The sequence below is a fragment of the Sardina pilchardus genome, chromosome 4 (genome assembly GCF_963854185.1).
Source record: "Sardina pilchardus chromosome 4, fSarPil1.1, whole genome shotgun sequence".
NCBI lineage: Eukaryota > Metazoa > Chordata > Actinopteri > Clupeiformes > Clupeidae > Sardina > Sardina pilchardus.
The window spans coordinates 25,383,728-25,397,189 of record NC_084997.1 but is presented as its reverse complement, the minus strand read 5'-3'; the positions used below and the strand labels follow the sequence as shown (position 1 = coordinate 25,397,189).

The window sequence follows — 13,462 nt, the reverse complement described above, 5'->3', positions numbered from 1 at the left end:
AAACTTTAAATTAAACATTAATTAGACTATCTACATTCAACTTTTAAATTATTTACTCTGTCTCAGGCTTTAAGAGTACTCTGGCACTCTTAAGACTAGCCAGTTAAATTGATTACACCTGTGTCAACTACTCTCAGAGAGCTGTATCAGTGTCTCTCTTAACAAGAATATAAGGCACATTCCATCCAACCTTCTATCCACTCATCTTCTTCAGACCATTCACTCATCCACCCATTAAACTGTCAATCAATATCTATTAAACAATCTGCCTATCAACATCCATTAAACATTCTGTCTATCAACATTAATTAGACTATCTACATACAACTTTTAAAGTATTTACTGTGGGTCCCTCTCAAGCAGCGTTTATATGTCCTCCCTCGCTCCTCGATCCTCAATGATCTACATAAAGAAAGATAGAAGAAGGGCTAGACTATCCCATTGTTGCCGCTCCATCATTCTTTATGTAGATCAGTGAGGAGCGAGAGAGGACGCGTAAACGCTATGAGAGGCACCTTCTGTCTCAGGCTTTAAGCATACAATCTCATTAAGACTACAGATCCTGTTTCACTACTTCCTCTGTCTACAACTGTTTCAAAATAAAGGTCCTCACTGCAATTATACACTATTAAATCATTTAACCATTGAAACTACTCAACTATTGAAATGTTCAACCATTCCAACTGTCAGTTATCATCAACTATGCCTCCAGTCAACTACATGAAACCTCCATGTACCTAGCAACCAACATAGCAACCATTAAAATTAAGTGTTTATAACCGTTTCCATAGCAACCAACATGATTATACTGCAGTAACTTCTTGTTTCCTGATAGTGGCCACCATGGATACCCTAGCAACAAATGTTTCAAAATAAAAGTCCTCACTAGCAAGTTAGCTAGTTAGCATAGTTAACATTGTTAACATAGTTAGCATTTTTAGCATAACTGCAAAAAATCATCAACTAAGTTAGCTAATCAACCTGGTTAGCATTGTCAGCAAATTTAGCATTGTTAGCATAGTTAGCATTTTTAACATTACTGCTAGAAATCATCGATAAGTTAGCTAATCAACCTGGTTAGCATTGTTAGTAAAGTTAGCATTGCTAGCATAATTAGCATTTTTAGCTTAACTGCTAGAAATCATTAGCTAAGTTAGCTAATCAACATTTTAACATGAATAGAAATCATTAGTTAAGTTAGAACTGGAATGTTTCATCTTTAAACTGTCTACCTTCACACTATCAACTCTCTGTAAACTATGCAACCACCATGTTTACCCTAGCTACACCTTAGTAACCATATCTACATTATCTATCTTTTTTAGCATTTTCATGCACTGGTAATTCCTTGGAATTGCATTTCTAGTTATTATTACAGTGCATGAAAATGCACTGTACTGTTCTTCCTAGGCTTCTTATTATTTTTCTTCTTCTAACGCTCTTAATGCAGCTTCAACCGTTCAACCTAGAAACTTCATTCAAACTTTGTTACGTAGGTCTTACTTAGGACATGGGTGCTTTGTATTTTTCAACTTTGTAACTTTTCAACTTTTTAAACTATTAGTTAAAAACTATTACAATCTCCCCCATAGACTTAACATTGCTCATTATGACATCACGGCAGCAATTAGAATCTTACGCCAGGTGGCCGGCCACCTGGGCACCAACTGTCAGTTTCTCTGGCTTTAAGCATACAGTCTCTCAGAAGACTACATATCCTGTTAACTGTTTCCTCTGTCCACAACTGTTTCAAAATAAAAGTCCTCAATGCAATAATACACTATTAAATCATTTAACCATTGCAACTACTCAACTATTGAACTGTTCAACCATTCCAACTGTCAGTTATCATCCACTATGCCTCCAGTCAACTACATGAAACCTCCATGTACCTAGCAACCAACATAGCAACCATTAAAATTAAGTGTTTATGACCGTTTCCATAGCAACCAACATGATTATACTGCAGTAACTTCTTGTTTCTTGATAGTGGCCACCATGGATACCCTAGCAACAAATGTTTCAAAATAAAAGTCCTCACTAGCAAGTTAGCTAGTTAGCATGGTTAGCATAGTTAGCATTGTAGTTAGCATTGTTAGCATTTTTAGCATAACTGCAAAAAATCATCAACTAAGTTAGCTAATCAACCTGGTTAGCATTATTAGCAAATTTAGCATTGTTAGCATAGTTAGCATTTTTAGCATTACTGCTAGAAATCATCGGTTAAGTTAGCTAATCAACCTGGTTAGCATTGTTAATAAAGTTAGCATTGCTAACATAATTAGCATTTTTAGCGTAACTGCTAGAAATCATTACCTAAGTTAGGTAATCAACATTTTAACATGAATAGAAATCATTAGTTAAGTTAGAGCTGGAATGTTTCATTTTTAAACTGTCTACCTTCACACTATCAACTCTCTGTAAACTATGCAACCACCATGTTTACCCTAGCTACACCTTAGTAACCATATCTACATTATCTATCTATTTTTGCATTTTCATGCACTGGTAATTCCTTGGAATTGCATTTCTAGTTAAACTTCTTCTTCTAACGCTCGCAATTCAGCTTCAACCGTTTAACGTAGAAACTTCATTCAAACTTTGTTGCGTAGGTCTTGCTTATGCCATATGTGCTTTATATTTTTCAACTTTGTAACTTTTATACTTTTTAAACTATTAGTTAAAAACTATCACCATTTCCCCCATAGACTTAACATTGCTCATTATGACATCACGGCAGCAATTAGAATGTTACCCCAGCTGGTCAGCCACCTGGGCACCAACTGTCAGTTTCTCTCAGGCTCCTCTCTGAAGACTACATATTCTGTTCCCCTGTATCCTCTGCGCACAACAGTATCAAAATAAGTCCTCCTAATTCCATCCAACTTTATATCCATTCATCTTCTTCAAACCATTCACTCATCCACCCATTCTAAACAGTCTGCCTATCAACAACATCAATTAGACGCTCTACATTGAACTTTTAAACAATCTACTCTGTCTCAGGCTGGCTCTCTTAAGACTAGCCAGTTAAATTGATTACACCTGTATCTGTATCCACTACTCTCAGTAGAGAGCTGTGTCTCTCCATTCTACAAGAATATAAGGCACATTCCATCCAACATTCTATCCATTCATCTTCTTCAGACCATTCACTCATCCACCCATTAAACTGTCTATCAACATCTATTAAACAATCTGTCTATCAACATCCATTAAACTCTCTGTCTATCAACATTAATTAGACTATCTACATTCAACTTTTAAATTATTTACTCTGTCTCAGACTAGCCAGTTAAATTGATTACACCTGTATCAACTACTCTCAGAGAGCTGTATCAGTGTCTCTCTTAACAAGAATATAAGGCACATTCCATCCAACCTTCTATCCATTCATCTTCTTCAGACCATTCACTCATCCACCCATTAAACTGTCAATCAATATCTATTAAACAATCTGCCTATCAACATCCATTAAACATTCTGTCTATCAACATTAATTAGACTATCTACATACAACTTTTAAAGTATTTACTGTGGGTCCCTCTCAAGCAGCGTTTATATGTCCTCCCTCGCTCCTCGATCCTCAATGATCTACATAGAAAAGATAGAAGAAGGGCTAGACTATCCCATTGTTGCCGCTCCATCATTCTTTATGTAGATCAGTGAGGAGCGAGAGAGGACGCGTAAACGCTATATGAGAGGCACCTTCTGTCTCAGGCTTTAAGCATACAATCTCATTAAGACTACAGATACTGTTTCACTACTTCCTCTGTCCACAACTGTTTCAAAATAAAGGTCCTCACTGCAATAATACATTATTAAATCATTTAACCACTGAAACTACTCAACTATTGAACTGTTCAACCATTCCAACTGTCAGTTATCATCCACTATGCCTCCAGTCAACTACATGAAACCTCCATGTACCTAGCAACCAACATAGCAACCATTAAAATTAAGTGTTTATGACCGTTTCCATAGCAACCAACATGATTATACTGCAGTAACTTCTTGTTTCCTGATAGTGGCCACCATGGATACCCTAGCAACAAATGTTTCAAAATAAAAGTCCTCACTAGCAAGTTAGCTAGTTAGCATGGTTGGCATAGTTAGCATTGTTAGCATAGTTAGCATTTTTAGCATAACTGCAAAAAATCATCAACTAAGTTAGCTAATCAACCTGGTTAGCATTGTTACCAAATTTAGCATAGTTAGCATTTTTAGCATTACTGCTAGAAATCATCGGTTAAGTTAGCTAATCAACCTGGTTAGCATTGTTAGTAAAGTTAGCATTGCTAGCATAATAAGCATTTTTAGCGTAACTGCTAGAAATCATTAGCTAAGTTAGCTAATCAACATTTTAACATGAATAGAAATCATTAGTTAAGTTAGAACTGGAGTGTTTCATCTTTAAACTGTCTACCTTCACACTATCAACTCTCTGTAAACTATGCAACCACCATGTTTACCCTAGCTACACCTTAGTAACCATATCTACATTATCTATCTATTTTTGCATTTTCATGCACTGGTAATTCCTTGGAATTGCATTTCTAGTTCTTCTTCTAACGCACGCAATTCAGCTTGAACCGTTTAACGTAGAAACTTCATTCAAACTGTGTTACGTAGATCTTACTTACGCGATGTGGGCTTTGTATATATCAACTTTGTAACTTTTATACTTTTTAAACTATTAGTTAAAAACTATTACAATTTCCCCCATAGACTTAACATTGCTCATTATGACATCACGGCAGCAATTAGAATCTTAGGCCAGGTGGCCGGCCACCTGGGCACCAACTGTCAGTTTCTCTGGCTTTAGCATACAGTCTCTCAGAAGACTACATATCCTGTTAACTGTTTCCTCTGTCCACAACTATTTCAAAATAAAAGTCCTCACTGCAATAATACACTATTAAATCATTTAACCATTGAAACTACTCAACTATTGAACTGTTCAACCATTCCAACTGTCAGTTATCATCCACTATGCCTCCAGTCAACTACATGAAACCTCCATGTACCTAGCAACCAACATAGCAACCATTAAAATTAAGTGTTTATGACCGTTTCCATAGCAACCAACATGATTATACTGCAGTAACTTCTTGTTTCCTGATGGTGGGCACCATGGATACCCTAGCAACAAATGTTTCAAAATAAAAGTCCTCACTAGCAAGTGATCTAGTTAGCATGGTTAGCATTGTTAGCATTGCTAACATTTTTAGCATAGTTAGCATTTTTAGCATTACTGCTAGAAATCATCGGTTAAGTTAGCTAATCAACCTGGTTAGCATGGTTAGTAAAGTTAGCATTGCTAGCATAATTAGCATTTTTAACACAACTGCTAGAAATCATTAGCTAAGTTAGCTTATCAACATTTTAACATGAATAGAAATCATTAGTTAAGTTAGAACTGGAATGTTTCAGCTTTAAACTGTCTACCTTCACACTATCAACTCTCTGTAAACTATGCAACCACCATGTTTACCCTAGCTTCACCTTAGTAACCATATCTACATTATCTATCTTTTTTTGCATTTTCATGCACTGGTAATTCCTTGGAATTGCATTTCTAGTTATTACAGTGCATGAAAATGCACTGTACTGTTCTTCCTAGGCTTTTTATTAAACTTCTTCTTCTAACGCTCGCAATTCAGCTTCAACCGTTTAACGTAGAAACTTCATTCAAACGTTGTTGCGTAGGTCTTGCTTATGCCATGTGTGCTTTGTATTTTTCAACTTTGTAACTTTTATACTTTTTGAACTATTAAATAAAAACTATTAACAATTTCCCCATAGACTTAACATTGCTCATTATGACATCACGGCAGCAATTAGAATGTTACCCCAGCTGGTCAGCCACCTGGGCACCAACTGTCAGTTTCTCTCAGGCTTTAAGCAGACAATCTCTCTGAAGACTACATATTCTGTTCCCCTGTATCCTCTGCGCACAACAGTATCAAAATAAGTCCTCCTAATTCCATCCAACTTTATATCCATTCATCTTCTTCAAACCATTCACTCATCCACCCATTCTAAACAGTCTGCCTATCAACATCAATTAGACGCTCTACATTCAACTTTTAAACAATTCACTCTGTCTCAGGCTGGCTCTCTTAAGACTAGCCAGTTAAATTGATTACACCTGTATCTGTATCCACTACTCTCAGTAGAGAGCTGTGTCTCTCCATTCTACAAGAATATAAGGCACATTCCATCCAACATTCTATCCATTCATCTTCTTCAGACCATTCACTCATCCACCCATTAAACTGTCTATCAACATCTATTAAACAATCTGTCTATCAACATCCATTAAACTCTCTGTCTATCAACATTAATTAGACTATCTACATTCAACTTTTAAATTATTTACTCTGTCTCAGGCTTTAAGAGTACAATCTGGCTCTCTTAAGACTAGCCAGTTAAATTGATTACACCTGTGTCAACTACTCTCAGAGAGCTGTATCAGTGTCTCTCTTAACAAGAATATAAGGCACATTCCATCCAACCTTCTATCCATTCATCTTCTTCAGACCATTCACTCATCCACCCATTAAACTGTCAATCAATATCTATTAAACAATCTGCCTATCAACATCCATTAAACATTCTGTCTATCAACATTGATTAGACTATCTACATACAACTTTTAAAGTATTTACTGTGGGTCCCTCTCAAGCAGCGTTTATATGTCCTCCCTCGCTCCTCGATCCTCAATGATCTACATAAATAAAGCTAGAAGAAGGGCTAGCTAGACTATCCCATTGTTGCCGCTCCATCATTCTTTATGTAGATCAGTGAGGAGCGAGAGAGGACGCGTAAACGCTATATGAGAGGCACCTTCTGTCTCAGGCTTTAAGCATACAATCTCATTAAGACTACAGATCCTGTTTCACTACTTCCTCTGTCCACAACTGTTTCAAAATAAAGGTCCTCACTGCAATAATACACTATTAAATCATTTAACCATTGAAACTACTCAACTATTGAACTGTTCAACCATTCCAACTGTCAGTTATCATCCACTATGCCTCCAGTCAACTACATGAAACCTCCATGTACCTAGCAACCAACATAGCAACCATTAAAATTAAGTGTTTATGACCGTTTCCATAGCAACCAACATGATTATACTGCAGTAACTTCTTGTTTCCTGATAGCCACCATGGATACCCTAGCAACAAATGTTTCAAAATAAAAGTCCTCACTAGCAAGTTAGGTAGTTAGCATGGTTAGCATAGTTAGCATTGTTAGCATAGTTAGCATTTTTAGTATAACTGCAAAAAATCATCAACTAAGTTAGCTAATCAACCTGGTTAGCATTGTTAGCAAATTTAGCATGGTTAGCATAGTTAGCATTTTTAGCAATACTGCTAGAAATCATCGGTTAAGTTAGCTAATCAACCTGGTTAGCATTGTTAGCATAATAAGCATTTTAGCGTAACTGCTAGAAATCATTAGCTAAGTTAGCTAATCAACATTTTAACATGAATAGAAATCATTAGTTAAGTTAGAACTGGAACGTCTCATCTTTAAAACGTCTACCTTCACACTATCAACTCTCTGTAAACTATGCAACCACCATGTTTACCCTAGCTACACCTTAGTAACCATATCTACATTATCTATCTATTTCTGCATTTTCATGCACTGGTAATTCCTTGGAATTGCATTTCTAGTTCTTCTTCTAACGCACGCAAATCAGCTAGAACCGTTTAACGTAGAAACTTCATTCAAACTGCGTTACGTAGGTCTTACTTAGGACATGTGTGCTATGACTTTTCAACTTTGTAACTTTTATACTTTTTAAACTATTAGTTAAAAACTATTCCAATTTCCCCCATAGACTTAACATTGCTCATTATGACATCACGGCAGCAATTAGAATCTTACTCCAGCTGGTCAGCCACCTGGGCACCAACTGTCAGTTTCTCTCAGGCTTTACAATCTCTCTGAAGACTACATATTCTGTTCCCCTGTATCCTCTGCGCACAACAGTATCAAAATAAGTCCTCCTAATTCCATCCAACTTTATATCCATTCATCTTCTTCAAACCATTCACTCATCCACCCATTCTAAACAGTCTGCCTATCAACATCAATTAGACGCTCTACATTCAACTTTTAAACAATCTACTCTGTCTCAGGCTGGCTCTCTTAAGACTAGCCAGTTAAATTGATTACACCTGTATCTGTATCCACTACTCTCAGTAGAGAGCTGTCTCTCCATTCTACAAGAATATAAGGCACATTCCATCCAACATTCTATCCATTCATTTTCTTCAGACCATTCACTCATCCACCCATTAAACTGTCTATCAACATCTATTAAACAATCTGTCTATCAACATCCATTAAACTCTCTGTCTATCAACATTAATTAGACTATCTACATTCAACTTTTAAATTATTTACTCTGTCTCAGGCTTTAAGAGTACACTCTGGCTCTCTTAAGACTAGCCAGTTAAATTGATTACACCTGTATCAACTACTCTCAGATAGCTGTATCAGTGTCTCTCTTAACAAGAATATAAGGCACATTCCATCCAACCTTCTATCCATTCATCTTCTTCAGACCATTCACTCATCCACCCATTAAACTGTCAATCAATATCTATTAAACAATCTGCCTATCAACATCCATTAAACATTCTGTCTATCAACATTAATTAGACTATCTACATACAACTTTTAAAGTATTTACTGTGGGTCCCTCTCAAGCAGCGTTTATATGTCCTCCCTCGCTCCTCGATCCTCAATGATCTACATAAAGAAAGATAGAAGAAGGGCTAGAATATCCCATTGTTGCCGCTCCATCATTCTTTATGTAGATCAGTGAGGAGTGAGAGAGGACGCGTAAACGCTATATGAGAGGCACCTTCTGTCTCAGGCTTTAAGCATACAATCTCATTAAGACTACAGATCCTGTTTCACTACTTCCTCTGTCCACAACTGTTTCAAAATAAAGGTCCTCACTGCAATAATACACTATTAAATCATTTAACCACTGAAACTACTCAACTATTGAACTGTTCAACCGTTCCAACTGTCAGTTATCATCCACTATGCCTCCAGTCAACTACATGAAACCTCCATGTACCTAGCAACCAACATAGCCACCATTAAAATGAAGTGTTTATGACCGTTTCCATAGCAACCAACATGATTATACTGCAGTAACTTCTTGTTTCCTGATAGTGGCCACCATGGATACCCTAGCAACAAATGTTTCAAAATAAAAGTCCTCACTAGCAAGTTAGCTAGTTAGCATGGTTAGCATTGTTAGCATAGTTAGCATTTTTAGCATAACTGCAAAAAATCATCAACTAAGTTAGCTAATCAACCTGGTTAGCATTGTTAGCAAATTTAGCATTGTTAGCATAGTTGGCATTTTTAGCATTACTGCTAGAAATCATCGGTTAAGTTAGCTAATCAACCTGGTTAGCATTGTTAGTAAAGTTAGCATTGCTAGCATAATAAACATTTTTAGCGTAACTGCTAGAAATCATTAGCTAATTTAGCTAATCAACATTTTAACATGAATAGAAATCATTAGTTAAGTTAGAACTGGAACGTTTCATCTTTAAACTGTCTACCTTCACACTATCAACTCTCTGTAAACTATGCAACCACCATGTTTACCCTAGCTACACCTTAGTAACCATATCTACATTATCTATCTATTTTTGCATTTTCATGCACTGGTAATTCCTTGGAATTGCATTTCTAGTTATTAAACTTCTTCTTCTAACGCAGCCAATTCAGCTTCAACCGTTTAACGTAGAAACTTCATTCAAACGTTGTTGCGTAGGTCTTGCTTATGCCATGCCTGCTTTGTTTTTTTTAACTTTGTAACTTTTATACTTTTTAAACTATTACTTAAAAACTATTAACAATTTCCCCATAGACTTAACATTGCTCATTATGACATCACGGCAGCAATTAGAATGTTACCCCAGCTGGTCAGCCACCTGGGCACCAACTGTCAGTTTCTCTCAGGCTCCTCTCTGAAGACTACATATTCTGTTCCCCTGTATCCTCTGCGCACAACAGCATCAAAATAAGTCCTCCTAATTCCATCCAACTTTATATCCATTCATCTTCTTCAAACCATTCACTCATCCACCCATTCTAAACAGTCTGCCTATCAACAACATCAATTAGATGCTCTACATTGAACTTTTAAACAATCTACTCTGTCTCAGGCTGGCTCTCTTTAGCCAGTTAAATTGATTACACCTGTATCTGTATCCACTACTCTCTGTGTCTCTCCATTCTACAAGAATATAAGGCACATTCCATCCAACATTCTATCCATTCATCTTCTTCAGACCATTCACTCATCCACCCATTAAACTGTCTATCAACATCTATTAAACAATCTGTCTATCAACATCCATTAAACTCTCTGTCTATCAACATTAATTAGACTATCTACATTCAACTTTTAAATTATTTACTCTGTCTCAGGCTTTAAGAGTATACTCTGGCTCGCTTAAGACTAGCCAGTTAAATTGATTACACCTGTGTCAACTACTCTCAGAGAGCTGTATCAGTGTCTCTCTTAACAAGAATATAAGGCACATTCCATCCAACCTTCTATCCATTCATCTTCTTCAGACCATTCACTCATCCACCCATTAAACTGTCAATCAATATCTATTAAACAATCTGCCTATCAACATCCATTAAACATTCTGTCTATCAACATTAATTAGACTATCTACATACAACTTTTAAAGTATTTACTGTGGGCCCCTCTCAAGCAGCGTTTATATGTCCTCCCTCGCTCCTCGATCCTCAATGATCTACATAAAGAAAGATAGAAGAAGGGCTAGACTATCCCATTGTTGCCGCTCCATCATTCTTTATGTAGATCAGTGAGGAGCGAGAGAGGACACGGAAACGCCATGAGAGGCACCTTCTGTCTCAGGCTTTAAGCATACAATCTCATTAAGACTACAGATCCTGTTTCACTACTTCCTCTGTCCACAACTGTTTCAAAATAAAGGTCCTCACTGCAATAATACACTATTAAATCATTTAACCATTGAAACTACTCAACTATTGAACTGTTCAACCATTCCAACTGTCAGTTATCATCCACTATGCCTCCAGTCAACTACATGAAACCTCCATGTACCTAGCAACCAACATAGCAACCATTAAAATGAAGTGTTTATGACTGTTTCCATAGCAACCAATATGATTATACTGCAGTAACTTCTTGTTTCCTGATAGTGGCCACCATGGATACCCTAGCAACAAATGTTTCAAAATAAAAGTCCTCACTAGCAAGTTAGCTAGTTAGCATGGTTAGCATAGTTAGCATTGTTAGCATAGTTAGCATTTTTAGCATAACTGCAAAAATCATCAACTAAGTCAGCTAATCAACCTGGTTAGCATTGTTAACAAATTTAGCATTGTTAACATAGTTAGCATTTTTAGCATTACTGCTAGAAATCATCGGTTAAGTTAGCTAATCAACCTGGTTAGCATTGTTAGTAAAGTTAGCATTGCTAACATAATTAGCATTTTTAACGTAACTGCTAGAAATCATTAGCTAAGTTAGCTAATCAACATTTTAACATGAATAGAAATCATTAGTTAAGTTAGAACTGGAATGTTTCATCTTTAAACTGTCTACCTTCACACTATCAACTCTCTGTAAATTATGCAACCACCATGTTTACCCTAGCTACACCTTAGTAACCATATCTACATTATCTATCTATTTTTGCATTTTCATGCACTGGTAATTCCTTGGAATTGCATTTCTAGTTTATCTCGTTATGTGTCTCTTTTTGGCAGGGGCACAGCCAGAGGGGTGACTCCGGGTGGCACAGACAACCCTTGACCTTTCTTGGTGCACTTGCAGCGCGCTAGTTTGAAATGTTAGACTTCAGAAATGTAATAACTTAGCAAATACCCTGGCAATTATAGGCTACATGGCTTATTGTTTCTAGCATGTCAGTTCACAGTAGGCCTACAGGCTACAGCTTGTGCTAACACACAAACATATCTATTTACCAACCTATCGCATCTGCCAGTGCCTGTCTATCTAATCACACACACAACCCAGTATTGTGTCTGTGGAATCACGTCATGTATTATTATTGGCCTAATATTATTTGCAGACATATGAAATTACATAATATTATTGACATATAGTCATTGTGGGATATATTGACATTGTGTGAAGTTCACATAGGACAATGTTTCTTAACTGGTGGGTCGCGGAACTGATCTGATCAGGGTGGGTCGAGGAGCTTGTGGTTAAAACTTAACTAAAAATCGCCAATTTAAAATACTATCTTATCAGATCTAATGGACCTTTATTTTGAGAAACGTTATTTGTAGGCTATGGCATTATTAGATTAGATTAGAATATGGGTTTACTTGAATTGAGGACAAAATAAGACAGAAAGCCCAGTGTGTGGTGTGGCACATGAGAGCATAAAACCATCAAAACTAAAATGCAACATGGAAACAAGGCATTCCTGTTTGAAAGGTAATATCAACAGTTGTCACAAATGTAATGCCAAACTTCTGCATGTTCCAAACAAGTAGGTCAGGCACCATTTAGGCTATAGCTCACCATATCCGTTGGCTTGAATGCTACAAAGAATATATGGGTCGCGACTCTATGAATATGGAAAATTGTGGGTTCCAAAGCCAGACCAGTTAAGAACCACTGACAAATGAAACATTCCGCATGTTCCACTTCTGCTTAAACAGCCTAATTCCTAAACAGTGTTTGTTCAGAGCTGAAAATGCAACTGTATTTGACAATGGACAGATGTAGGTTATTGATAGTGACAAAATATTAGCTTTCAGTGTGGTACTATCTTGTAAATTATGTGTAATTAAAAAGTAGTTGTAAATTATGTGTAATTAAAAAGTGTTTCATTCATCCCGGCTGTCATCTATATGCTGGTGTCTCATACTGTATGCAAAGAGAATATTCTCACCCCTATGTCTTGCCACTCTGCTTTGAAGGACAAGGGGTAGGCTAGGGCAGTTTGTTTCCCAACCTTTTTTCCTTGAAGGTCCCCTTTCCTGTGTCGAAGACAAGCCAGGGCCCCCTACCCGAACTCCTACCCGCATACACACACAAGACATTGCTATATTCAACAATCGGGGTCCCGGGATGAATTACCAATGCCTGGCCTAGCCTGACCTGAAGGTTGCTATCGCAAGTGAAGTCAGAGGAAATAAATAGCTACATGAATTTAAATGTGGAACAAAAATATGTTTTCATTTGGATTATACAGAGTTTGCAATTTGTAAGCACTGCAATCTCTGGCGATCCCTATTGGGGTCCCCACACCCCAGGTTGGCAACCACTGGGCTAGGGGAAGGGGAAGAATGAGAAATGAGATTGGGCCTTTACTTAGAGTCTAGCATTATGAATGTAACATTATGCATCCAGACTCTACCTCATTGATAGATA

General features: G+C 36.9%; 1 long non-coding RNA gene across 1 annotated transcript in view; it reads left to right on the top strand.

The window, feature by feature from the left end:
* Positions 1-12,890, top strand: part of LOC134077854 (uncharacterized) — a 29,498-nt gene extending 16,608 nt beyond the window's left edge. Inside the window, exon 5 of the long non-coding RNA XR_009938773.1 lies at positions 11,821-12,890. This is a non-coding gene — a long non-coding RNA (uncharacterized LOC134077854). The remainder of the gene's footprint in view (positions 1-11,820) is intronic.
* The last annotated feature ends 572 nt before the right edge of the window (positions 12,891-13,462 follow it).